General features: G+C 48.4%; 1 protein-coding gene across 3 annotated transcripts in view; it reads right to left on the bottom strand.

The window, feature by feature from the left end:
- LOC106850350 (contactin-4) overlaps positions 1–27,581 on the bottom strand; it is a 271,490-nt gene extending 243,909 nt beyond the window's left edge. For 2 of the 3 annotated variants that reach the window (XM_088171241.1, XM_088171239.1), the window contains exon 1: positions 27,004–27,064. The gene's annotated coding sequence lies outside the window, so the exon portion shown is untranslated. Of the gene's footprint in view, positions 1–27,003; positions 27,065–27,563 lie in introns of those variants that run through there. The other variant, XM_088171240.1, reaches the window with a different exon arrangement.
- Positions 27,582–27,836: the final 255 nt, after the last annotated feature.

A 27,836-nucleotide genomic window follows, 5' to 3' on the forward strand; every position in this document is an offset into this window, starting at 1 on the left:
GAACCTTATCCAAGAATGCATTTAAGCAAATTTGTTGTTTCATAAAGCAATGAGGGCTCTGTGAGATGGTATAAATCTATTTTTTACATTTCACAGGTACAAATATATTGTGTGTATCTTTATAAATATCCCACACAAAACCAGCTGAGACATTCAGCTCTATCAAGGCAAACACTCAGACACTGGAAACGTCAAAAATTTAAGTTTTTTTCCCCCCCCTTTGCACCTTTTATCTTGTAAATAACATATTTAACTAAAGCCTGGGGTCAAGTGAAGCTTAGAGGAAAAGCAGAAACTCGTCAAATAGCTTTGTTACATCTAAATAAATACTTAAAAAAAAACTAGAATGGCTTTAGGTCTGAAGTCTATTACTGCAAGAAAGCTGGCTAGAAATTGTTCAAGAGAAAATAAAACCAGGGCAGTTCAATATATTTCTACAAATGTCTTAAGGAGAATGAAAATTTATAAAAGTGTTGATTTTTGTAAGTGTTTTTGTTTTTCCTGAACAAAGTAAGTTGGTTTTGCTTCTTCCTTTTGAAAACTAAAAAGTTTGAGGATTCAGCAAGAAAACTACTTTTTTGATTTTCTTTTGGGGTCTTTTAGCCAGTTTTACTAAAAAAAAAAAAAAGCATTTAATTTAAAATCCCCATCAGGTGTCAAACCTATTTTACGTCTCACTTTTAGTTCTACCTGAACCTCGTGCTCAAAGGTGGAGCACCAGGGGATGGTGCCAGGACCCAGCCAAGCCCAGCAGAGCCACTGCCCCTCCCTGTGCTCCTAAAGGGTCACCGTTCCATCAAAATGCTGAATTATCCAGCAGGCAGCTGCTGATGTTTTACACAGGTCATAAAATCCCCAGCACACAGCGAGCTCAGCCTGAGCCACAATCCCAGGGATGAGAACGCTCAGGGATTCAGGAACACTCGGGAATCAGAGCCACCACCCTGGGGCTCTCCTCAATTTCTGACCATTTTGTGCCTGTTTTGATGAACAAACCCCAAGTTTTTTCCCCCACAGACTATTTACACATCTGTATAAAAGCATTGCTAACTCGAATTTGATCACTGCTGTACCACGTTAAGGATGTTGCTCATGATTTAGGCTGGGCCATCTCCAAGCAGGAGTGTGAGGGAATTCTTTTGGGAAAAGCTCCTGGCTGCTCATCCCCAGAGCTCTGAGCAATGGAGCAACTCATAGAGAAAAAGCCCAAGTAAAATAAAAAAAATAAAAAGTAAAGTAAGTTGCTATTTAAGAAAGAGAAACACCACCTTTTTCTTTTCACTGTTCTTTTCATACACCTAATAAAATGCATGGAAATAAAACCTTAAAAATATAACTATAAATACATAAATAGATGGAATAGAATGGAAGGAATTAACCAGTAAATGCCAAGGAAGGGAGATACAGGAACAACACATAAAGCAAAGTCTCCAGTGAAAAATATCGTGAAGCTGCAGGGCATGGGGTAAATTTTCTTTTTGTACAGCTTCTACAGCCCAGCTATGGAAAACACCTCATTGTGATTTTGTGTAGTTTGAGCAGGAGTTCACTAAAATATCCTCCAAGGTTCTGACCAGCTTGAAAACCCAGCTGACCACTATGGGCTGCTCATGGTTTGCAAATAAATCCTAAAGCAGCTCCTGCTGAGCCAGACCCAGCTCCAAGATGGTTCTCAATACAAAATAAACCTTATTACTTCCAACCACAAGAAAACCAGGAGAATTAAAGACACCTTTCAGGGAGCAACAGCACCCAAAGGTGTCCCATAGGAGCCCCATTTTCAAGACACCAAAATATTATTTACATAACAACATCAGTTTTATCAAGGGAGGTAAAGCACAGGAGGTATTGGGGTAGGGAAAATAAAGTGAAACAGAGACACAAATAAACACAGACCCTGCAAGCAAATTTCTCACTCCACCACCTCCCTCAACACCCTAAAGACCCCCAGAACCTCCGGAGAGCTCCCCCTGACTCACCAAGGCTGGACCAGATCCTGGCAGCTCCTTCTGCTCTGCCTCAGAGCTCAGCCCAGCAGGGTTTGGGCATTTCCACCCTCTATAAGGAGCTCCTGCAGCCTCACCTCCTCCCCCTGCCCCAGGTGAGGGTCCAGCTCACCTAACCTGCTCCAGGTGAGGGTCCAGTTTACCCAACCTGCTCCAGGTGAGGGTCCAGTTCACCTAACCAGCTGCAGGTGAGGCTCAGCTCACCCAAGCCTGCCCAGCTGCACCAACCCTCCTCAATCCTGCCACAGCACCTGGCTGGCAGTGCTGGGACAGGGAAATGCTCCACGAGGAAGAAAAATGAGTGGAAAGGTGGCTTTGATTCCATGGCATCACCACAAATCTGACAGTGCCTGCCTGGGGCTCTGCTGCTGAGTGCAGAAGCAGCAGTGAAAAGATGCTCCTGTTAGATCAGAGAGAAAATCCTCTTAAACTCAGGGGTCTCAGCTGAAGCAAAGCCAAGCCCGGGCAGCTCCAGCCCAACAGGAGACAGGGACTATGCCATGAGAGCTTCCTGGTGCTACTCAGAATCCCAAATATTCTCCCAGATCTTCAGATTAGAGAGCCCCAAACGACAATGAAGTGGCCTTGAGCAAGGAGCAGCATGAGACATCTCCCTTCTCTGATGCCCTTTTACCAGGGCTACCTAAAAACAGAGGCCAGACAGAATTAAGGGAATAAAAAGCTGTTCTATTTATTGAAGGGCCTTCAGGTCACGGGTTTTCACACTTTGATAAATTTGGGCCATTTGCATATTGGGGGTTAATCTTCCAATTACAGCTGCAGGTAATGAAGTCATTTACCCCAAGTTTGCTGCCCCCAACTCACTTTTATTTACATTTCTCAGGGCCTGAGGCAGTGAGGTGTCCTCGATTCCCAGCCTGGAGAGGAATTGTTGTGTCTTCCCAAAATGGGAGAGCAGCAGCCAGCACTGGATATGGAGTTTGGAGTTATACACTGAAGAATTACAGGATTACAAATAGATGAAAAGATACAAGCTGAAATCCTAAGGCATCATCTCCATCACAGCCCTTCCCAGCAAGGACAGAACCCCTCATCTGGAAATCAGAGCTGCTCTGCAGTGCTAACACTCAGAAAACACTGGATTTCCTTTTTAAAAGACAAGGTCTGGAGGCTGAGAAGCGTCTGTGGCTGTAAGGCTGAGCCTAAGAGGGGTGATGGAGGGCTGAGGATGGCAGCAAGGGGAATAAAATCATCATCACTAGCGCTGGACATGAAAGCCCCCATTGCCCTTGATGGCACTCATAAAGCACACCCCGAGCAGGAATTACTGTAATGGGATAATATTTTGTGCCAGGGATGCTCCACGGGGAGCGTTCATCCATGCCAGGCACGGAGGTCACCGGCTCACCGGGATTTATCCTCCACAAACCCAACCCTGCGACAAATCCCCCTCTCCAGGAAGGGCAGGCTAGGACTGGGAGGCAGAGGAAATATTTTTAAATGGAAAAGGAAAGTTAACCAAACCCATCCCGAGCAGTCCCGGCTTTGCCCATAATAATTTTGGCCAGACGAACTGTTAGACGCATCCAAAAGGAGGAAAAGTCAATAGATTTGCTGTCAAAAGACCGCAATTATTTTAACTACACATAAATGCACCCCTTTCTTGGCTATAAATAACGCTCCGCAATTACGTGCTAATTACTCACAATCAAATCTCAGCGTAAATACAGCGCCGCACAAAGATAATCAGATAGCTCTTTGTACAATGTAAATTAATTGATAAGGGGAGGTTTACAATTGCAAATTAGAGCGATTACACTTGGAATGCTGTACTGGCTGAGAGTTAATCCCCGAGTTTTCCCTCCATATCCATGGGTAAAACGATGCGTTACAGGTGGCACCGGGTGACAGCGGAGGTGACAATGCTCCCAGTCAGCTCACGCCCCTTTCGCTGCAATTTCCCACATCATTATCCCGTAATTCCCACCCTGGAACGCCGTCCCCGCTGCTGGCAATAGGACATTTAGCTCTGATGAGCTCTGGGGAGAGGAATTTCCACGCCCTGATGTCCCGTGGCGTTTTTTGGTGTCGTGCCCCCTTATCTCCATGCCCTGTCCATTTACCGGCGATCAGCGGGAATTGGCTGCAATTTCACCCCTTCCAAAGCCCGCGATTTTTTTATTTATTTTTTTTTCATTATTTCGCCGACGCTCAGAAGGCAAATCTACCATCTATTGATAAAATAACAGCAGTGGGTGGCTTTGCCGATTAGCGGGATGTGTTTGTCCTTTCCATAAAGGTTGTGCGTGCCCGGGGGTGTTTGTGTTAGCCCGGACCAGTGAAAGGATGTCTGCAGTGGCTCCTCGCTCATTTTCCATTGACTCCTCTTTGAGGCTGAAGGTGTTTCTCATTACTTTCTGATAATACAGCGAGGACAGCAATTTAGCAGCGCTGACCTTGTAATGATGTTTATTTCTTGTCGCGCTGAGGATGGGTTTTATTATTACTCATCCTGCGGCTCTTGGGCTGGTTTGGGATGGCGTACGGCAGCTCCTAGGCTCGGCTTTGTGGCCACTAATCCTGACTCAGGGCTTGGTTTTAGCCCTGCTGTCACCACTGATGAGGGGGCACAATTCGGTTTAAACGCACCTGACCTAAAAGCCAAAACTCCTGCAGATAATTTAATACTTAATTAATGCCGAATTAGGCAGTTATGTGGTGATACAATGCAGGTGAGCAGCAACCTGTCCTCTCATATAATCCCTCAGAACATCGTGGCCAGCCTCAACCATTTATAACACAAATCTGCAAGACTTGAGATTTATTTTTTTTTTCTTTCTGCTTTATGACCCTTTCTTTTCCATCGCATAATTAAACTTTTCCAACTTTTATCCTGTTAATGGCAAGAAACGTAGTCTAAGTGGAAGGAGAAAGGACACCATGCTGAGGCTGCAGAAATAATGAATTCTTCATAGGGTTGTTAAGGCATGTGCTGATTAAAACTATAACTGCATCGTGCAAAAAGAGGCCAATTTTGTAGCCTAAATAGCTAATTTTTTTATTATTTCCTCGATAAAGTTAAAAATGGTGCCAGAAGAAACTGAAGTCTTAATTGGTCCTGAGGTTTTTACACCCCACAATGACACGCGATTGCTTCAGAGATTTGAAACACGAAAAGATCCAATGGAAAGTGCTCAAAGGCTGGACAGTCTGGAGGAACCTCTCTCTCAAGCAGCGTGAGATCTTTAGGATTTTCAGGGTGTTGAGAGAGTGAATTTCAAGCAGAATGGTAATTTTGTATTTTTTTTTTCCCTGCTGGGAGCCACAATGGTGCAGGATTATCACGGGCTCACATAACATGCCATTTTGGTAGGAGAAAAGTTGATATTTCAAACTTATAAACGTCACTCTTGTTTGGTTTTTTGTTTGTTTGTTTTTTTTTTTTAATCAGTAATTTATAAATCCAAACCAAACGCTCCAATAGTTTTAAAATTCTTTTCAGGCATGTGAATGTTTTTTCCCCCGTGTCACAGCTTTACCACCACACTCCTCCCAGCCAGAGCTTAAGGGATTTTCACAGAATATCCTGAGCTGGAAGGGTCATCAAAGGTGCACAGGTCAGGCTGGATCTTGATGCTGCAGAGAACTGAACTGAGATTAAATTCAAAAGTCTAAACTAACCCCGACTTAACCCAGCAGAGAGAGGGGGGTGAGTGAGAGAGTCCCCACCCCACGTCCATGAGCACAGGGAAGGAGGGAGCTGAGGAGCCCCCAGTGAGCAGCAAGGGAAGGATCACAGGGAAAAGTTTCATTTCCTGGAGGGTTCAGCTGGAAGATGAGAGCCAGGCTGGACAGGGTTTGGAGCAGCCTGGGACAGTGGGAGGTGGCCCTGCCACGGCAGGGGTGGCTCTGGGTGGGTTCTAATGTCCCTTTCAAGCCAGACCATTCCACACCCACAGCGCTGTCCTTGTGCAGTTTGCTAAATCCAGGTTGGAACCTGAGCGCAGCGGACAGAGCCACTCAAGTGGAAACCTCCATTAATACTACATTTTTTTTGCTTACAAAACACAGCGCTGCCGTGTCTGGGACCTGCAGGTCACACAGCTGGCTGGGCTGTGTCACCTGGAGGTTAAACACGTGTGATTAGCCATGGCTCGTTAGAGGCATGACTGCACTAATTGATGGAGAGCACCCAGGTGACATCACTGTGGTTGGGATGAAGCAAAGGTCCCTGCAGAGCAGTGACAGCAGCGCCTCAGGAGCCTCCCAGATCTCACACAGCGCTTCACCAGCACACTGAGGGGTGACACACAGCAGCCAGCACCCTGCACCCCTGCCAGGTGACAGAGGGGACCCTGCCACCCATCCCGGGGACACGGCGTGGTGATCGGGGAGAGCTGAGTGCTGGCAGGGACAGTGACAGTGGCTGCTGGCAGAGCATGGCAGCCAGCTCTGGGACAGGGGACAGAACTCTGAGAAGGGACAAGAGCTCTGGGATAGGGGACACCAGCTCTGGGACTTGGGACAGGAGCTCTGATAAGGGATATGAGCTCTGGGGCAGGGGACAGGAGCTCTTGGATAGGGGACAGGAGTCCTGAGACAGGGGACACTAGCTCTGGGACAGGGGACAGAACTCTGGGACAGGGGATGCCAGTTCTGAGATAAAGGACATGAGCTCTGGGACAGGGGACAGAGCTCTGGGACAAGGGACAGGAGCCCTGGGACAGGTAATGCCAGCTCTGAAATAAGGGACAGGAGATCTGGGACAGGGGACAGAGTCCTGAGACAGGGGACACCAGCTCTGGGATTGGGGACACGAGCTCTGGGACAGGTGACAGAAGCTCTGGGATAAGGGCCACCAGCTCTGAGACAGTGGACATGAGCTCTGGGACAGGGGACACCTGGCTCCCAGGTCCCTGCTCCTTTGGGACACCCCAATGTCACACAGGGGAGAGGGCTGGCACAGGTGTCCCCGTGCTGGCAGTGGCACAAGGACAGGGCACACAGGAAACATCCAAAGAGCTCCTTCCAGCAAGGCCAGCTGGGAACGAGGGGCTGATTTTCAGTTTGCAAATTATGAGCGTGAGAATAGAAAGGCTCCCTTACAAAAGGGAGAGAGAGAGAGAGAGAGAAACAGAGCACATTTCACTTATTCTTCAGCTCTATTATATCTCTCTGTGGGAGGTGAAAACTGGCAATTACTCTGGGAGATGCACAGGTAGGAAGATAGAACATAAATCAAAATACAAAGAATCCGAATGCATTCTCCACTTATTCAATGGGTATTTATTCAGCCAGGTTGCTTGGGAAGGCTGCTAGAGCACATCAGCAAAAGTTTCTGGGACCTGCCTGGCATTACTTGGCAATCAGAAGAGAAGGAGATCAAGGGAAGCGATGATCCCACAGGCAGCACACAATCCAAACAAAGCCATTTGGAGAGGAAAAGGTTGGCACAGGTCATGTTGACACAAAAAAAAAAAAATATTTCTGGGAGATGTAAGTGGTTCGTAAGAAACACACGGCTGAATTTTGGAGCACTTAAAGCAGTTTTATTCCTGCACTCCATGGGGATTTCGTGGGAACAGAAGGCAGCATTCATGTGGAGAACACATCATTTTTAGAGCCCATATTCTTGTTTCAGAACCCCCAGACCTTTGTGTAGCTGAAGGTCAGAATTCAGATGGACTCGCTGGAATTTATATTCATCAGGAAGAAACAAAATAAGTCCTGGGAAGCCCATTAAAAAAATATAATGTGCTTTTTTTTTTTTTTCCTCAGGAATTACTGTGAAATTGGGTGTCATGTATCTGACTTAATGCTGTAATGGTAGGACTGGAACACTGGGGGAGGATTTACAGGAAATATCTGCTCCTTATCTGATCAGAGAGGGAAACCAAAGTCTCACAGCCTGACACTCCAAGGTGGCTTTGCTGTCAACTTAAACCTCCAAAATTAACTATTTATCATTGGATTAGAGCCCAGCTCAGATCAGTCACATTGTTCAAGCTCAAAGACTCTCAGACCCCAAAGGAATAGACAAAAAAAACCCCAGAAAACAAAACAAACAAACAAAAAAAAAACCACAAAAAACAAAAAGCACAAAGGCAGGCAGGAAAATACAGGGGCACACAAAAAATTAGGTGACCTGAGCAAGAAATCCAACAGCAGCCCTCGGGCTGGAAATAGTGACAAACCTGCTCCAGGGCTGCTGTTACCAGAGCAAAACACCTGCAAGAACAATTTCTGTAAGAGAAATGATGCAGGAGATTGCCAGCTATCAAGAAATCATTCAGAAAAAAAAAAAATAAAAAAAGTATTTTTGGAAGGTTTCTCCTGATGGAAAATGCAGGAGCTCATCATGGGGACCTCATTTTTTGGGAAGAGGCACACGAGGGGCTGGCCAGGGCTGGGGGAGCTTTGCAGAGGGGATTTGAGCTTAAAAGCAGGTCCTGGAAAACAACTGGGAGCACAGAAAGGAGGCACAGGGGTGTCACTGGTTGGGGTTTTTGGGATCCCTTTGGGATCCCTGAGGCTGCTCCTGCAGCCCTCAGTGATGGAGCACGGTCCCCAGCCTTGCCCAGATGGAATTTGGGCTCGTGGGGAGCTCTCAGACCAGCAGGGTACAGAGACCAGCACATGCAGAGAGGCACAAATCCATGGTTTATTCTATGAAGGCTTCCTGTCTGCACATACCCACGGCTGTTGTTTTACAGGGGGTTTTATATCTTCTGAGGGTTTTACAATTTGCACCAATTACCAAGGGAATTCTACTTTCTAACCAATCCCTGAGGGATTTCACATTCAAAGCTGGCCTAGGGATACTAAAAGAGAATGAACCACTAATATTGGAGATAGATAAGAGGGTCTACCAAGGGGGGGAAGCTACATTCTTTTTGTATTTGTCATTTCACAGCCATTTCTCATCTCTAAGCTCTGGTTTTCCAAGGAGCTTGTTCTGAGGATGCAGGGAAACTTTCTTCTGTGTTTTCTGCTCCCTCCACACAGGGACACTTGAGGATGCCCAAAGGAGGAGGCACGGGATGAGAGCCGAGCTGGAGGCAGGGCTGCTGGGCTGTGCTCATCCAGCCTCTGCTCCCGGCTGCACCTGCAGGACATCCCCCAGCCTCTGCTGAGGGTTAACCCCAAGGATTTATACCCCAGGTGCTGCATTTGTTTGGATCATATTCCATGGAATTAATGATACTCTTACAGCACGAATTATACACTGATGTTATCCAATGGATGAAAACAGCAACATCAGCAAACCATGTACTCCTACTTTACACGAACTATTTACCCCCACTTCACAAAATCTGCTGGTATTAACTCAAAAGAATTCTGCTGAAAGACCAAGGGAAATCCGGGGAAATAAAAAATAAAATCACAAGGCAGCGGTTTTGCACGGAAACCTTCAGCAGCACACTTAGGGCAGAGCAGAAAAGAAGGGTAAAGTTTCAAAAGCTGGTTTTAAATAATAAAAAAAGTGTAAATATCCACCCAAGTGGCTGGTGAGGAGATCTGTGTTGTCTCCACGGCAGACCCTGGGGCTGGAGCAGCTGGGGCACAGCTGGGAGCGATGCCTGCAGGGATGGAGCCGCAGGCACAGGCTGGAGACAGGAACCCGGGGGACAGGGGAGGAAATCATGGATGCTTGGATGTTTTCAAGCATGCACAGCTCCTCTGACGGGATATTTCTAATGTAAATATCTGGCAGACTGGGGACCGCAGCTTTTTAAAAAGATTTTTAGCATCAGGATAACTAAAATGAGATTATTTATGCATTAATGAGATAGCAGAGCACCAAAAAAGCTGAGAGTGAATGAATTCCCCTGCCTCCCCAGCTAAAGGATGAGGTCCCAGCTGAGGGCTGCTCACTGGGGTTTGTGCCTTCAGACAGCTCAGACAAACCCCTAATTCCTTCCTCCTGCCCTAATTCCTCTTCAGCCCCACTGGTCCAGCCTGAAGGATGCAGATCCTCCCTGGACCAGGGGAGTTTCAAACATTGAACCATCTGATTCTTCCTCAGAATCTGCTGCTCAAAGCTTATCTCTACTACTTCCATCCACACAAGAGTCCAGGATGCCCTGTTACATACCCTACAACCATTAAATAATCCAGAGAGTGATACCTGCACGTGGGGAAAATCAAATATCACAATGCATCAGCATTTGGTAGCTTCTCTATCACCTCAAAAAAAGCCAAGCTGCCACCTCAGGGAGGATTTTTAAAAATAATCTTAATTATTGGGCTTTTCCAGCTTGGTTTCAAGAGCACAAGGCACTCCATATCTCGGATGGAGAAGGAATGTGCCTTTGCCCAAAACAATATGCAGCGTGAAGGAAATTCAAACTGACACCATTTCAAGACAGCAAAGACAAACTGATTTAACAGCTCTGACAGGCATTTGTAAGCAAAATAAAATGTGAATCTAATTTTGGCCTACTGCACCGAAATAATGTGCAGCATGGTTTGATGTCATAACATGAATATTTCATACATGAACAGCATCTTGTTTGGGAGGGAGATTTTTCCAGACACCTGTGGGAGATGGAGGAGGCCTCACTGCTGCTCCTCACTGAGAAACCTGAGAGAAACTTTTAGACCCTTATTGACTTTTTAACTGTTCTGCCAGATGCCAATATGGAAAAGTAAAAATCATGGCTGAGCCTTTAATTCTAATTAATGGCCGTATTGATCAGCTAAGTTCTGTCTTGCCTCACGTCACAAAACCCGCTGGATTTCAGAAGATTCCCTGCCAAAAAAGGGCTTTATCCTCATGGAAAAAGCAAAGGCTGAACTCTCCAGCTTGCTCTTTTTCAAAGCACATTGATAAGGAGCAGAGCAGTGAGCTGGGGCAGAGTTGGGTATTTACGGTCTCTGGAGCATTTTGTTTTGATTTGCATCGAGTTTCAAGGTTCAGCAGTTTAACAGCCAGCACGGCCACGTTTCCATCGCCTTCATTTCGAATTTCGAGCAAAAAGCATCACAAGGTTACATCTCCAAGAGGAAATCAATCCCAAATTCCACCTGGCAGTTCACCAGGGGATGGAGAAAAGCAGCCCAGCTACTGCTGGAGTTGTGCTGAGTTTTGGCACAAAACATTTGCACAGGCCTTGAAGTCGCTCAGTTTGTGGCCTGAAAAATAAGCAATGAAAAAGATGCACATAATTTAAACGACACTGAATATTCAATAATGGTAATGGCCTAAATATTAGGAGCTCTTTGATGCGTGTTTCTGGGAGAACTGCGTTCGTCCTTGACCTTTGCTTACTCGTTATTTTGTCTACGCATAATTAACACATCCATAATATCATATAAATGCCACTTATTGATACTGTCCCAAGGGCAGCTGGTTATCTGGGGAAGAACATGGCCACATTAACATTTACTAACTCATTTAGCTCCTCTTCCACATTAAACTGAAGAAAGCCATTTGTCAAATCACCCCGAGATGTGTTTTTTAAGCAGGCGATATTTAACGAGGTAATGGTGTAAGTGTTGTCAGGGCACGGTGACAGTGGTGACAGTCATTTAACGGGACAGCTGGGACACTCTGCATGGAACCACCCCGACATTAAACACAGAGGTTGGGGATATCAGCTCCTTCCTGGTTTTTCACATTTTTCCCCTTATTTTGCCACAGCAAGAGGTGATGTAACTGGGTAAAAGTTACACGTGTGGTCAGTGACCTGTGCCCACTGCAGGGGTGACATCCCCCGAGGTGCCAGCTCAGCAAAGGTGTGAGGTCACCCAGGTGCTGAGCTCTTTAATGGTATTCCACAAAATCTCACCTCCAGACCTCGCTGCTTTGAGAGAAGCGAAGCATTTCCTGCAGCAAGGCCAAACCCAAGAGGTTTAAGGAAAATTATTATTAATAATAATAATAATCTTGCATCCTGTTTCCCTCCAGAACACGTTCTCCATTATTCAGCCACACAAACTAAATATTCAGGGCCACTTCAGATTTTTTCGAGCATTTCGTTTGCTGCACTTGACTTTTATCTGGGAATTATTTTTAAAGACTTCCTTTACAAATCTCTGGTAAAACACATGTCAGCACTTCGGCAGAGCTGGCAATTTTTTTTTTTTTTCCCCGAGCTCGAGTTAGATGTAAAAATGGAAATTGGACTAATTAATTACTTCAGATGGAAGAAGAGAGCAGGATTTCAGCACAAGGCTGAAATGAAACAATGCAAGAAGCAATAACTGGTGGCAGATAATAGGGGCAGAGAGGGGCAGGGAGAAGCAGATCCCTGGGCTCCAGCCTCCCATCACTGACCAAAAATGACCTGGAGAAGTCCCAGAGGAGGAACAAGCTCCCAGGATGATACCCTGACATTTCCCCTACCAGGGAATGGAAAGAAAAATCAGATGCCAAAGGGGGAGGAGAAGGATCCTGGCAGGTCCGTGCCCGGTGCCTGAGGCAGGGAAGGGTCCTGGGCATCAGCAATGTGGTCCCAGGGCTCCCTGGCTGTGCATGAGTGTCCCACTGCTGGGGCCAAGGGAAAGGGGAAGATGCAGGAAGTGATGCTGGAAATTCATTTGCATCCCGGCTGGTTAAGGATCATGGAATTGTGGGATGGTTTAGGTTGGAAGAGATTTTAAAGGTTGTGCCATTTCACCTCCTGCCATGGGCAGGGAACATCTCCCACTGTCCCAGCCTGGCCTGGGGCACTTCCAGGGATGGAGCATCCTCTGGACAAAGCTTAGCTGCAAGTATGGCGCCATATTATTAAATTATTAATGTCATCTCTATTAAAACTTGAGTGTTTCCAAGTCAGAATCTTCCTGTTCAAGAAGAAAGGCAGAGAAAAAGCGCTTGGTAAACAGACAAGGAATGTAATCCATGAGGCTCCACCAGGGAAAAGGAAAATGAATAAAGCCAGAAACTGCTACCAGGTTTTCATTTTGTACTTCTACAAAAGAAGAAGGAACAGAGATGAAATATAATCAGTGAGTAAGGAGCAGGTGATGTAAGGAATCAATACCTGAGTTATCAAATACCACAGCTGACTGCTAGAATAAACCAGATCCTGCAGCATAACCTGCATTTCAGTATTAAAAAAATAAAACAAATCACAAGCAGCCCTAGGCAAATAATGGATTTTTCCCTGCTAATGTTGATTTAAAATATGCAAATTTATTCACAAGCTCCAAGGTGTGTAGAGTGACTGTTAAACCTGCAGAACAGTGACCATTAAACACAACAGCAGCAAATACACAAGGGGAAACAGTTTTCCTTGGAAGAAGGAAACTGAGCACCATGGGAACCTCTCTCTGAGCTTGATCATCAAGTTCAACTGAAGAAGTAAAGTGGGCAAATTTTTACCTTCCTTTTATTTGGCTAATGGGGGGCAGAGTTCTGTGTTTTTTTAAAAAGTGTGAGACAGGAGTGGCTGTCAATCCACAGGGATAAACCCACAAACTCCTCACAAATCCAAAATTATCTACTACAACTTCTCAGCTTCTCTTTTGAGGGAAAAGTGCTGAAAAAGCCTAATCTGAAGATGAAGTACAGCAAAAACACAGCGAGTGTGTGATTTTTCCAGCCCTCCCTGCTTAATATTCCTCTCCTCTGGCAGGACCTGCACAGAAAATGCATCTGGAAGTGTCCAGGGTCTCTGACAAGTTCCTGACAGGTGATGGATGGATCAAACCCAACACCTGGAATACAGAGTGACAAGGTTCAGGAATGAAGGGGATGAGTGACAGTGGCTGAGGAGATGAACAGTCGGGGGGACTTTCACAGCACAAGCTGCATCACCTATGCCTTCATGAAGAGGATAATGAATGAGGTGACAACAGCAGGAATTCATTTCCAGCCAGGAATATTTGGCTTACAAAAACCCTCGCAGCGCTTTTGTGTTTGTGTTCACAGCCTTGTGACCACGGGGAGGGGTTTGAAGGCTCCATGAACTCGGCTGTGATTGAGGATTCCCAGGGGCTCTGCCAATTTCCCATCAGATCTGGGGGCTGGAAATGCTCCCCTGGACCCAGCCCACCCATTCCACCATGGCAGCATCATTCCCAAAGCCATCAGAGCCACCCCACAGGCAGGTTTTTATGATTTCCAAACAAGTTTTGTGATTTCTAAACAAGTTCAGATTCAGAAAAGGATGTGTTTAAACTTGTAATATGACCCAAAGAGCAAAAGGATTATAAAAAATAGAGAGAAGGGGGAAAAGGCATTTGGAATCAAAGCATATTTGCTGCTCTGACCACTTTTGTAGCTCTGAGAATTTTTTAAGAATTCAGTATCTCGTGTCATTAGTGAAAACAAACAGTCCCATAAAAGAATTCTCAGGAGTGTCCTGTTTCACTGATATTCCAGCAAAAGGAACTGCTCCATAGGACGTTTGCAGAAAGTTCCCCTGAACTCCAGCATATCCCTGCCTCTCCTCAGGCTCCTCCCTGCTAAGCCCAGCCTAACTCTGCCCTGTCTACCCCGCTGCTATTTCCAGCTCATAGACGGAGCCATTTGCAGCAGTGGAATATGAGCAGCCTCCAACACAGACACATTTCCTGCTCCTTCTGCAGGGAACTAAATTCCACTTCCCTGCACATCCTGCCTGTCCAAAGGACATCCTTCCTCCACAGCAGCCTCAAGACCACAGCCCCATTAAGCAATCAAGCCATGGATGCTCATTAGCTGCTCCTCCTCCTGCTGTTTGCTTGCTTGGTCTCCGTTTGCCTTTTCTTCTCAGCTTACACAATATTTGGGTCAGGAATTTTGAATTCTTTGCCTCTTGCATTGTCTCACACTCCCACACCGTGGCAGGTGTTATGGGAAGTGCAGCTATGCCAGTTGTGTTGTTTCTTTCTAAAAAATTTACAAAAATTACACAGAAGTCAAAAGAGCCTTGGGGTACTTGGCCAACTTCAGCTCACAAATAGCAATGACAACTTTCCTGCTTTCTCCTTTGCAGATAATGTGTTTCATTTAAGAGGGATTGGCAGGATGAGGGGGAATGGTTTCCCACTGCCAGAGGGGAGCAGGAGATGGGATAATGGGGTGGAATCCTTCCCTGTGAGGGTGGGAAGGGATTCCCAGAGAAGCTGTGATCCCTGGAAGTGTCCAAGGCCAGGTTGGACACTGGGGCTTGGAGCAGCCTGGGACAGTGGAAGGTGTCCCTGTCCCTGAAATCAGATCATCTTTAAGATCCCTCCCAACCCAAACCATTCTGTGATCCTCTCCAGTTGTTTTTCCTAGTGCTGAGTTAATCCTGTGGGAAATCAGTGGAACACAAAGGGCTTTTTTCCCCCCAACTAAACACCTAATTCAGCTCCTGTTCATCTGAAACTCGGTTTACTTTAGCAAGGCTAAAGAAATCAAGCTGTCCATCAATTATTTAAAGTGTTTGGCCCCGATCCTGGGTCCACATTTAATTTCACCACAGCCTTGAAGCTGGAATCTTCCACAGCCAGAGGCTGGGGCAGGGAAATGGCTGGGAAAGAAAATTCCTGAATTGACTTTTGGGGTGAAATGAATTGTTTTGGGTGCTCTGAGCAGTGGGGTGGGGGTAGATCCAGACCTGGCTGGGCAGGGAATTAACCCTTCCACTCCCTGAGCTCGACCACCTCCATCAGCAGCCCCCTCATAAAGGGCTCTGAGCTGGACTTCGGGCAGAGATCCTGAAATACAGATGTAGAAATTAAAAAAAAAAACAAAAAACAAAAAACCCCAAAACACAAACAAGGAAAAAAAAAAAAAAAAAAACAAAACCAAAAAACCCCAGAATTCTATACCTGAGTTTTTTTTATCTATATAAAAATCTACTCAATGATATAAAAATAGAAGTACAGCTAACACTCCAAATCTCTGTCCTTACAAGAAGGGGAAAAATGCATTCTTCTGTTCCATGGAATTTAATTAGTTCCTAAATTTAGGTTCTGTCAGTAAAGTTACAGAGGATTCACTGCAGTTGGATTTAAATATTGGATGATATTTTATATTTCACTCAGCGCTAATGGATGGCATTACCTTCATATAGATATTGTCAAGTATTTCTGTGTGAATGCTTGGGTCTATTCATAATGTTTTAGTCAGCCAAATCATATTTGATTGCATTAAAAAAAAAAAAAAATCATTCTCAGATATTTGTTATTTGAAAGCAAGAATTGAGTGAAACCCTGAATCCCATGAGCTGGGAAAGAATGATCTAAAGCAAAGCCACAGGTGCAAAAATAATTAAATCTTTTAAGCATCAGATAGAGTTATGATGTAATCCACAGGGGAGAAAGAAAGAAAGAAGTGCTGAAATTCTTCCTTTACCATAAACTTATTCCTTCCAATTGCTCAGTACCCTAAAATTCAAAGTATTTGGGTAGAACTTTCTAGAAATTCCAGTATTTAAATATCTCAATATCTCTGAGCACTTTGTGCATCTCAGTTGTTCATCTCCAGTAGAACAGCCCAGAACCAGCTCAGGAGGATTCCACAAGGATCATTACAGCCCTGGGATTTGAATTCCATTCAGAGCCCACAGCAAGAGGGGTCAGACCAGTTCTCCAGTTTGGTTCTGCTGCTACCTCCAACTGCAGAATTCACAAGCTGTTTTCTCCTGGAGATGCTGGGTTTGGACAAAATTTAGGCCAAACTCACTCAAAAGTCACTCAGAGACAGGATGTGCCACCTCAGGCTGCTGCAGCTTGGGAGGGGTTTTATAAATCCTCAGAGAACATTCCCCCACCTCCTTTATTCATTTTTTTGGTGGTTTTTATTGAGCAGATTCACACAGCTCAAACTCCTTTGCAAGATCTGTGCCACACTCAGGGCTGACATCCCAGAGGGAGCAGCTGCACGGTCCAGGACTAGAAATGCCATTTTAAAATGGGACCCCAGAGTTTATTTTTGACAGATGGGATTTTCCAGGTACAGAGCTGAGCTCCCTCCATAATATCTGAACTCAATTTAAGTTTGATCTATAAGATTATTTTCATTCCAACCCCTTTGGACACTTGCAACAACAACATTTCCCTTCTCCCTACACGGATTTAATTTGGTCGTGCTCTGCAACTCTGCTTAGAAAGCTGCTTAGTGGCAATGCTTCACAAATCTGAATCAAATTTTCCTGAGTGAAATAAAATTAGTTGTCGAGGAAAGGATAATCCACTTTTCTAGGGGCAGTGTTTCCATATTTTAGGTAATGGTTTGAAAATACAATAATAACCCTAATAATAAAATGGCTCAGAGATGCAGTGAGTGCTGATGGCAGGCTGGCTATGGGAGCTGCTCCCCAGGGATAAACTGGGAATGACTGGGAGCACTGCCTGGGCCACAAAACTACAGACTGACACCAGGAACCTCTGAACTTCCTCTAGGCCAGGATCTGCCAAGTGCTGCAGGCTCATTTGAAACTCCAGAAGTGAGAGGACAGAGCTCACAGAGCTGCTGATGTGGCCAAAACCCTGCAGGGGTTGTGCTGAGCAGTTCCCCAGTTCTGCACAATTTCTGGGGCCCTTCTGGTGCCACTCCCACAGCTCCAACTCCCCCCACCCACTCCTCCATCTCTGCTCCCTGTTTAATTTCCTGCAGGGTGATTGCAATTTCCAAATGGACAGGCAGTTCCCTCCACCATGAAGGGCTTGGTGATGCCCAAAATCCAGGTTCCAGGAGCTGCTGGTGGCTGCAAACATGGTCACCCTCCCAGAGCCCCGGAACACAGCCAAGTGTGAGGTCAGAGCATCATCTCAGCCTGCCCACCTCCATGCCAAGGAATTGGGCAACTCCAACAGGACTGGAACCTTCTCAGGAACTGGGGTCATCCATCAGCAAGAGGGGCAGAATCGGGGAAAAAAAGAGTAAGAGCAAAATCATGGCCAGGGAGATGACCTGCCACGGAATTCCAGTTGGAAAAACCCTCTAAAACCATGAAGTCCAACCATTTCCCAGCACTGCCAAGGCCACCACTCTCCCATGTCCCCAAGTGCCACGTCCACACAGCTTTTAAATCCCTCCAGGGGTGTTCCAGCACCTCCTGCTAATTGGAAGGTGATCAAGCATCTCCTCACAGTGACAAAAATGACAGTGGTGGTTGGTGACCTGTGAGTGTCCCTGGCCATCCTGTGCTCACAGTGACATCATCAAAACTGATTAAACTTTCTCAATCAAAACCTGGTTTTGGTTTTTTTTCCTGTGGATCTCCACTAAAAAAAAATCCCTTAAAACAATTGGATCATGCTCCCAGAAGAGCTCACAGGCTGGAGGGTTTCTATCCCCACTTTCACCAGGAAAGCAGCAGTCCCAGCCAGCTGGCATGAGGGCTGTGCTCTCTCCATCCCTCTGGGAATGCCCACTCCAAACCCACACAATTTTTGTGAAAAACCCTTGGCCAGTGAGACCACAGAGCTCCCAGGCTCCATTTAGCTGAGCAAGCAAGGCTGGGAACCCATTAATTTGCTGGGTGAGTTATGGTTCCCTGCAGCACCTTTTGTTCACTGTCAAGGTTCTGCAACAATGACAGATGCAGCTACAGCCAGCCCAGAACTCCAGAATTTGATCTACTAAATCATTGCAGATATTAAATGTCTCAGTGATAAACCTGGCAAATGAATTCCTCTGGAGCTCCCACTTGGTGCTGAACACGAGGCAGGAGGGACTCCCCACACAGTTCCCTACTGCTCCATGGAAAATTGTGCAGTGTGGCTCCCTGGAAAGGAACCAGGATCGCAGGAAAATTCACCACACAGCTTCCAGTGGCTGCTGAAAGGAGCTGCAAATCCACCTGGGTAAGTGAGGCAGCACTGTGGGGCATTAGGAGCTCACCAATCCCAGTTTTAATGGCAGGAACTGGACATGCATATAAAATTCCCACTTACCCTAGTAAATAAACAGAAAGGACTGCAGCAAAATAAAGAACGAGGGGAACACAGGCAGAATGCTTAAGCAGCAAGATACAGGCAGGGTTTCAGTCTCAACCTCAGTATTAATCTTTTCTTTTTGTTTAAAACCACCTCCTTCCTTCAGCCACAGCAGTGAAGAAAAGTGAGCAAATTTCACCTCAGCTCGTTTATAAAGAGCACGGGACTGCTCAAAGGAATCCTCACCCAAAGCAGCTTAAGGCACACAGAGGGTGGAACAATTGCTACTTCATTTTTAATTTCTCCAAATCACCATCAGATAGATGACAGTGCTCAGCACAGGAAGGAGTCTGCAGGCTCCATAAACAATAGAGGTATTACCCATTATCACACAAGTACAAATTAGTTTGACCTTTCCAGCTTTTTTCATATGAGGCTTCCTTTTTTCCACTTGACTAGAGAAAATATTGAGTCAAGCCATGTTCTGCACTCCCTTCTCAGATGTATTTGACCAGTGTTTCTTCCCTAAATCTGCAATTAGAAGAGACCCATTAAACACTGAATTAACACGAGGAGTTTTCTGGCTCAAGGCAGCACATTCCTGGCTCTCCCTGGGACAGCCCCAGCCTCACTCCTGGTGTTGCTCCACACCTGCTTTTCCCATGGGGGGACGATGTGGGATGTGATAATTTCATATTCCATGGGAATGGTTGGGAAGCAGTATGAAAATGTTGTTGTGGCAGCAGAGATCATCACAGAATCATGGAATTGTTTGGCTTGAAAGGAGCATTAAAACTCATCCCATTCCACCCCTGCCATGGGCAGGGACACTTCCCACTGTCCCAGGGTGCTCTAAACCTGGCCTTGGACACTTCCAGGGATGCAGGGGCAGCCACAGCTGCTCTGGGAATTCCAGCCTCTCCCCACTCTCACAGGAAGGAATTTATTCCCAATATCCCATATAATTCTGCCCTGTGGCACTGGGAAGCCATTCCCTGTGTCCTGTCCCTCCATCCCTTATCCCCAGTCCCTCCTCAGCTCTTCTGGATCCCTTTTAGGCTCTGAGCTCTCCCTGGAGCTTCTCCTTTCCAGGTGAGCTCCCCCAGCTCTCCCAGCCTGGCTCCAGAGGGGCTCCACCCTTGGAGCAGCTCTGTCACTTCCTCTGGATTTGCTCCAGCACCTCCCTGGCTTTTCTGTGCTGGGAACACCAGAGCAGAGAGGGAAGGATGCTCAGCTCCTTCCACCCCTGCCTGCCACAACAAACCTGCCTGATCCCATGAGAACTGAGCCCCGTGGATTTAGGAACTGGATTAACACCAAGCTCTCCTTGTACAGACACATGTACATCCCCAGGAAGCCTTTGCATGTCCCCAGGCAGGAGAGTGGCACAGAGAAATGATCCCTTGTGCCAAGAACTCCCAGGAGAGCTTCCCTGGACAGGCTGTGCACGCCCTGCTCACAGACACATCCCTGCAAGGTTTAAAATCATTCCTCAAGGATAATCAGCACTTTCTGTCAGTGACTTGGAACGTGCTGCATGCAGCACAGGAATCCTCTGGCTCTCCTGATCATTCTGTGAGGAAGCCAAAGGAGCTGGGGAGGAGCAGGCAGAGGGTGATGCTGAGCCAGCCACAAACCCTGTACCTGTCAGCCAAAACGTGGGAGGAGCTGCTGCACCGGGCTGGGCAAGGAAACTGGGAAAACAGCAGGTGGAGAAGCAGGGAAAGCAAGGGGGACACAGAGCACAGAATCCTGACAATGACAGATATTCCTGGGAGAATTTTGATGCGTTCTTGTGTCAATTCCTCAGAATTAGGGATGCTGAGAAAATTATAGTGTAGCAATTGGGGTTAGAGGTGTTCAATCCCCTACCCAGCTAAAGAATTGTCCTGCCTTATCCCAGGGCATGGAGCAGGGCACTGCCCTATCCCAGGGGATGGAGCAGGGTGTTCCCCTGGCTCCCAGGGGATGGAGCAGGGTGTTCCCCTGGCTCCCAGGGGATGGAGCAGGGTGTTCCCCTGGCTCCCAGGGGATGGAGCAGGGTGTTCCCCATGGCACTGCCCTATCCCAGGGGATGGAGCAGGGTGTTCCCCTGGCTCCCAGGGGATGGAGCAGGATCTTCCCCATGGCACTGCCCTATCCCAGGGGATGGAGCAGGGTGTTCCCCTGGCTCCCAGGGGATGGAGCAGGGTGCTCCCCTGGGCACTGCCCTATCCCAGGGGATGGAGCAGGGTGTTCCCCTGGCTCCCAGGCCATGGAGCAGTTCCCAGTGCTCCGGGATGCTCCATGGGATCAGAGCTGTGGGCTGAGTGCTGCCACCCTGTGGGACCCGTGTCGCTCCTGTCTGTGCCTGGCACTGCCGGGATGCTCAGCACACACCTGAGCTTGGGAAGCTGGCAGGGCTCAGGAGCCAAATCCAGCTGTTCCCAGACAAGCACAACACGCTGGGATAATCCTGACAGCTAATTTAGGAGCTGAGGATGTTTATAAACAGGATTTAGAACAAAGAGTTCTGAGCAGAATAAGAACAAATGTTGTAATTCAGGCTCATTTGTAAGGCAAAGGTAACTGATGAATTTACACAATCCCTGTTTACTCACACGGATCCAGGCCTGGGTGGAAATGCTGCTCTGTGCATCACTAACAGCAGATTCAGGCTGAAATCACTCTTCTGCTGTGCTTCATATTTCATTCATTTCTGCTTCCAGCTATACATGCACAACAGAGGGCATGATACATCTCCCTAATTGAACAATACAGATCAATTAAATATGAAAAGTTGTTCTTGGACTGAAACCCTCTTAGGCAAATGTTCTGCTCTTATGCTAAGTAACTCTTTTAAAAAGCTGGGAGTTGAGTGCTGTTCAGAGGGGGTTTTATTTATTTTTTTTTTTTTAAGACTGGAAGACAAAGCCCAAAAAGACTCATCCATTCATTCATGACAAGAGGAGAGAGATTTGACCACTGAGCAAAAGGTAGGAGCGACTAAAAACCATCTTATTTGATGGTTCCTCAATGCTGTTTGTGTGAGGTTCAGAACCCCCTGTGCTCTGCAGAGATCACCCAAACCACGGGTCAAACTGGACAAAGATCTCTCTGCTTCAGGTTTTCCAGCTATAGATGGAAAGGTGTAAAAATGAGCGATGGGAATCATTATCAGGAGCCAGGGAGCAGGGAAAGAAAGCTCAGCCCTGAGCAGCCCCAGCAGCCCTGGGGCTCTCCCCGATGGCTTTTTGGGTCCCCCATCACACAGAGATGCAAATGGGTTTTGTTGTCTGGAAGTGTTCCCCGTGATGGGAATAAAAGGAGTTGAATAAGCAATGCTCTTACAGTTGGGTTCAAATCACACAGGTAGGTTATTGCTGTGCAGCACCGTTCATTCACATTAAATCACCCTCCACAAGAGAGGTTTTTCCACCACAATCACCCGGGATGTCCTTCCTTCCCCTTCCTAGGCTCTAATTAAATGCAATGACCTGCTAAGCCTTATGTAAATTGGCCTTAAACACCACATCTCTTCCTCGGCTAAACATTTATATAAATAAATGATAAACACAGATTTCGCCCGAGGCCAACAAAGATACAACACTGACAGAACTTCTGGAAGAGCAAATCAGTCTGGAGTTAGGGGCAGCTCAGCTCAGGGTCTGCTGGAAATCTGCAGAAAACCAAGATTAACTGTTGGGCTTTCAAGCACATCTTACTCTCAATAAGAATTAGGGAAAGTCCACAGGAGAGGGTTGAGTCTCACTGAATACAAAAACCAAAGAGGGGAAAAGGTGGAGAAGAACCATCCTGGTGCTTTTCTTTTATCTTTAACTTATCTCAGGAGAATCTTGGTACTGGCTAGACCCTAACATGAGTAAGGATGTCTGGCCAGATCTGACACATCTCCAGCAAGCCCTCAAGAAATACAGCATCAATAGCTGAGCAACTGGGAGCTTGAGGAAGAATTAAGAGAAGAAACAAACGTGGCACAACCTCATTCTTGAAACCTTTAACACAATTTTTAAACCAAATCCCTGCCATTTTGAAAATGAAATGGTTGCAGATTTTTTTTTTTTTTTTGAGGCCTTCTGAAGTGCAATAAGTGCATCACTTACCTCACTGCAGGCCACATGCTGATACATCTGTGCTGTGATTATGACCCTAAGCAAAAATCCCAATTTCTGTTGTAGAGGCAAAACTTCCCCCACTTCTGCTCCACCTTCCTAGAGCTGAACTCTGCACATGACAGCCACCAGATTGTTTGCAAAATGCTTTGACCCTGATGGTTCTGAGGGCTTGACTTTCATTGACCCAGCAACTAAAAGCACCCCAATATCTCATCCTTTTTCTTGGTGTCGGGTTGGGATAGATTTTCACCCTGCACATTGAGATCAAACAACTGCACCCAGGGAACAGCAAAGCACGGAGTTATTTCCCAACATGCACACATTCAGAACCCCGTTTAGTGCACAAAACTCTGCTCTCTTGGTTCATAAGGAATGTGGAGCTCATTTGTGTTAAGATGAGAAGCAGATTTGACACAGATTTGACACATTTCCTTCGAGTATCCCCAGATTTGGTGTCTGCCGGGAGCAGGAGGCAGGGAAGAGTTGTGCACTGGCGTGAAGCAGTAAATCAGCAGGGTGTCATCATTAGATATTTGCTTTGCTAATAACAAAGAAGAATGAATCACTCCTGTCACGATAGTGATATCTGCACTGGAGTAAGCAGCGTGGCAGATAAGGGTGAGGCTGTGTGCGAGTGTCAGCCTTGGCAGCATGCCTGCCCAGAGCTCGCAGCTGACATCTGTGGATTTTTGGGGTGATTCACGGCACTTTGCCGCGTTTGTGATTACCTTCCTGTCAGGGGCTGCACATCACTCACCCAGCCAGCAGCACAGACTCCCAACGGGAAGGGAAAATCCCCCAGCTGTTGCACCGAAGGCTCTTCGAGGAGAGCTGAATGCTGTGTGTGACAGCGGGGCTGAGCACCAGGTCAGCAGCACATCAAAGGACACGGGGGCTGCTCCTGCAGAGACTCCACCAGGTCATTCCAGGCCACACAGGGGACGTGTGGGAAGAAACCCCAGACTTGCTCTATTCTAACGGGGGCTAAAAATAGACCTGTGATGATTTATGAACTTTCAAAGGCAGCGGAGTATTTTTAAGCAGCAGCAGCTTCTCCTGCTCCGTCTGCATCCCGGGAGCTGCCTGCTCGGCGCCAGGGCTGTGTCCACCCTGCCCTGATGGGAACCAGCCCCTCCAGAATGCTCACCAAACTGAATTAAACAAGACCACAAGAGCAAATAAAAAGGCAGTGATCTATCCATCTCCTGGGTATTATCGTTCCTTCACTCTGTCTCATCTTTACCTCTAAGTTTTAAATATTCTTTTTTTTAAAATCAAGTTAACTCCACGGAACAGAAGCCAAGGTAAATAAATCACGTGGCACCAGAATATTGACAAAATTACTCTGAAGTTCTGCATCTCTGGGAGAAATTTTATGTGAGCTCACCCCTGATTTCCAGCTGTCCCTGATGGGGTAACACAGGAGTGAGTCTGAAACCAAGGAAATGTTAACTCCAGTGAATAAAGACCTGGGTAGCAACAGGAAAGACTTTCATGCATGAAGAGGTCCAAGTTTGGGAACCAAGGTGGGCTCTCAGCAGCTGCTCACTGGCTGCCACTGCTGCTGTCCTTCCCTCGGGAATAAAAGCTCCTCAGCCAAGGGCTGAAAATCAGCACTCAGCAATCAAGGAATCAAGCACTGGAGAGATTAACACGGGAAAATCAACTCAGGACACCCTGGAGAAGGATGGCTGAGGTCTCAGAGACACCCACCCCACGCCAGAGGTGTCCTTGCGGCCCTGGGAGAGGTCACCCCTCACCCCTCCCACCACACAGACCCCACTGAAGGCACACCTGCCCTCCTCAGGCATCCCTGGTGAGCTCAGGTGAGGGGCTGGCAGCTCCACACAATCCCTGGTCACCCATGGAAAGTCAGGCTTTGCAGGCTGCAGCATCTCAGCCCATTTTCCTGGAGGCTGCCTGCACAGGTGAGCTGCTCCTCTGCTGTCATTCACATTCCCAACACACGTTTTGTCATTGTGGAGAGCAGAACAAGCTTAAAATTCTGGGAGCGCCAGACAGGCTGGGAGAGAGCTCAGCTCCACTGCAGAAGGATGGGAAAATCCTTCAAATTCCAGAGTTTTGCCAGAATCATTCAACTCCCAACTACCTGCAGGCACACCCTGCTTCCCTCCACTCTCACCACCCAAGAGCTGTGGGTGTTTGGGGCAGGAGACCCTCAGAGCCTCCCAAAAGGCGGTGTTTAGAAACACACCCGGAGTTTGGGGTGGTTTCCTGCCAAAGGGACGCTTCCTGAAACCCCCCAAAATCTTGTCAGGTGGGTTCAGCCGTGCCCAGAGTTCAGCACGGGAGGGAGAGGTTGCTGCTGGCCAGTGGAAGCCATTGCCTCCAGCAGGCTGCCAAGGGGAAATTAGCAGTGTGCACACCTCTAAATGAGGCTGTACAGCAAGGAAAGAGGGATTAGCCATGTAAAGTAAGTCCTTTTGGTATTAGATTAAAGAGGGGAGGTGACTTTGAAGGATTATTCAAGAGCCATTTAAGCAGTTTTCAGGGACTTACAAACGCACGGTAAAAATGCAGCTCCTCAGGTCCAGAAAAGAAGAAAAATTCAGTTTCCCAGCCAGGAAAGCAGCAGAAAAAGCTTCTGGGGGACCCCGTTAAGTGCAGACGCCCAGCATCCTGCTCCCCAGGCTCGGTGCTGGCGGTGGAGCCCGGCTGCAGCATCACCTGCACACCTGGGCTGGAGCTGCTGCAGGAGCCAGAGGCACCAGGGAAGGGGCTCCGGCAGCCACGGGGATGGGTCACGGCACCCCCGGGCTCCCTGCCAGCACGGGGGCACAGCCAGACACCCACCCACTGTGGGACAGGGGCTGCTGGATGTCGGAAAGGAGCGCCGGAATATCGCGACCATCGCAGGATGAGCTGTCACCAGTCCCTGCTCACACCTCAGTGATTTATCCGCGGGGATGCAGGTCCTGAACCGAGCCATGGAAACCGCAGGATGGGCAAGAACAACCACAAAAATGGACTTTTGTCCCTGCTTCCCTGCACCTCAGGGTGCCTCATCAACATGCTGGCTCTTAATCCTCTGCCCACATTAATCCAGCGAAGGGAGAGGAATACGTGGCTCCAAGACATCAGACTGCTCTATCGAACGAGCCCTCCTCGGGAAAAAAAAAAAGCCCCTCTTTGGCTTAGCCTAAAAGGTGACGGGTAATTAGTATGGAAGATACAAACTATTGCCACTTGTTATGCAAGCAGCATCCTTTAATTTGTAGTTTCGAGAGCAAGCCGCTCCTGTCTGGGATAAATAAAACAACACGCTGCGGTATGTTGCTCACGACACGGGAGCAGCAGCAGCCTGGGGAAAGCAAAAGGAGCTCCAACTCCAGCCGGGAACGCGGCTGGAGCCAGCGAAAAGTTCTGCGTGCGCCTGGAGCAGCCAGGCGGGAGCATCCCCGCGCCCGCACTCCGGGATGGCCGCACTCACTCCGGGATGCTCCGGGATTCACACCGGGATGCGCCCGCACTCACACCGGGGATGATCCCGCATTCACACCGGGATGCTCCGTCACTCACCCCGGGGATGCTCCGTCACTCACCCCGGGGATGCTCCGGCACTCACCCGGGGATGATCCCGCATTCACACCGGGATGCTCCGTCACTCACCCCGGGGATGCTCCGTCACTCACCCCGGGGATGCTCCGGCACTCACCCCGGGGATGCTCCGGCACTCACCCCGGGGATGATCCCGCACTCACCCCGGGGATGCTCCGGCACTCACCCCGGGGATGCTCCCGCATTCACACCGGGATGCGCCCGCATTCACCTCGGGAATGATCCCGTACTCATCCAGCGATGCGCCCGCACTCACTCCAGGGATGATCCCGCACTCACACCGGGATGCTCCCGCTCCGTGTCCGGGGACCCGCAGCCACCCCCACCCGGGCCAGCTCCGCACGCTCCGCGCTCCGGGGACACCGAGGGGACCCCGGCGGGCCCCGCATCTCCTCCGGCCGCGCATCCCCTCCGCCGTCTCCGCAGCTCCTTCCCCCGCGCCGCAGCCTCGCTTACAAATTCCTTATTTATTCCCATTTTCCTTTAAACCCCGTTTCAAATCTGCCTCCCTTCCTCGCCGTGCCGAGCCGATCCGCGCTTACCTGTGCGGGGAAGGGGGGGACATGCCCGGCCCGGCGCGGCTCCGCGGGTGCGGGCGCTCCCGCGCGGCTCCCGCAGCCCCCGCAGCCCCCGAGGTGCGCGGCGAGCGCGGCTCCCGCAGCCCCAGCATTGAGCGGCGGCGGCGGGAGCCGGGCGGGATCCGCGCAGACCCCACCCCCGGCCCCGCCGTGCGCGGGGGGCGGGCGGCGGAGCTCCGGGGCCGCTTTAACCCTTCCTGCCCCGCCGGTGCCCGCCCGGTGCCCGCCCGAGGCCGTGCGGCAGCGCTCGGTGCCCGGCGCCGCGGGCAGCAGCATCCCCTGCCCTGCCCCCGGCTCGCTGTGCTGCAGCCCAGGTGCGGATCTTTCCGCCCTTCCCCGCTCCCCCGCTTTTCCCCCATGCCCGACCAGCCCCGGTCCCGCTATGGGAGATCACAGAATCCCAAATTACTGCTCGCCGCCTTTTTTTGTTTTGTTTAAAATTTTCCCCTCGGCGCGTTGCTCCCCCGGTTTTAATCCCAGATTTGCCGTAATTATGTCGCTCTTTAAAGGGAGCCTCTCCTCACCCGCCTGCTCTGCCGGTCTCTCGCTCAGCCCTTTGCTTCCACCGCCTCCTTTCATCCCCTTCCCGTTCCTCCTCGTGCAAGAAATGCGAGTGTTGTGAAGGGAGATGAGGAGCCCGAGAGCGCAGCGCACCTGGGTACCAGCCCGGCTGCTCTGCTGGCCGTCCCTGTGCCCAGGGATGCTCCCAAAGCTTCCTCAGGGTCCCTCATCAGGGTCTCTGCTTGCTGCTGCAGTGCAAATGATGAGCCACAAACTGCTTTGAAAGTCGTGAGTTC

The sequence above is a fragment of the Sturnus vulgaris genome, chromosome 11 (assembly GCF_052056855.1).
Source record: "Sturnus vulgaris isolate bStuVul1 chromosome 11, bStuVul1.hap1, whole genome shotgun sequence".
Classification (NCBI taxonomy): Eukaryota; Metazoa; Chordata; class Aves; order Passeriformes; family Sturnidae; genus Sturnus; species Sturnus vulgaris.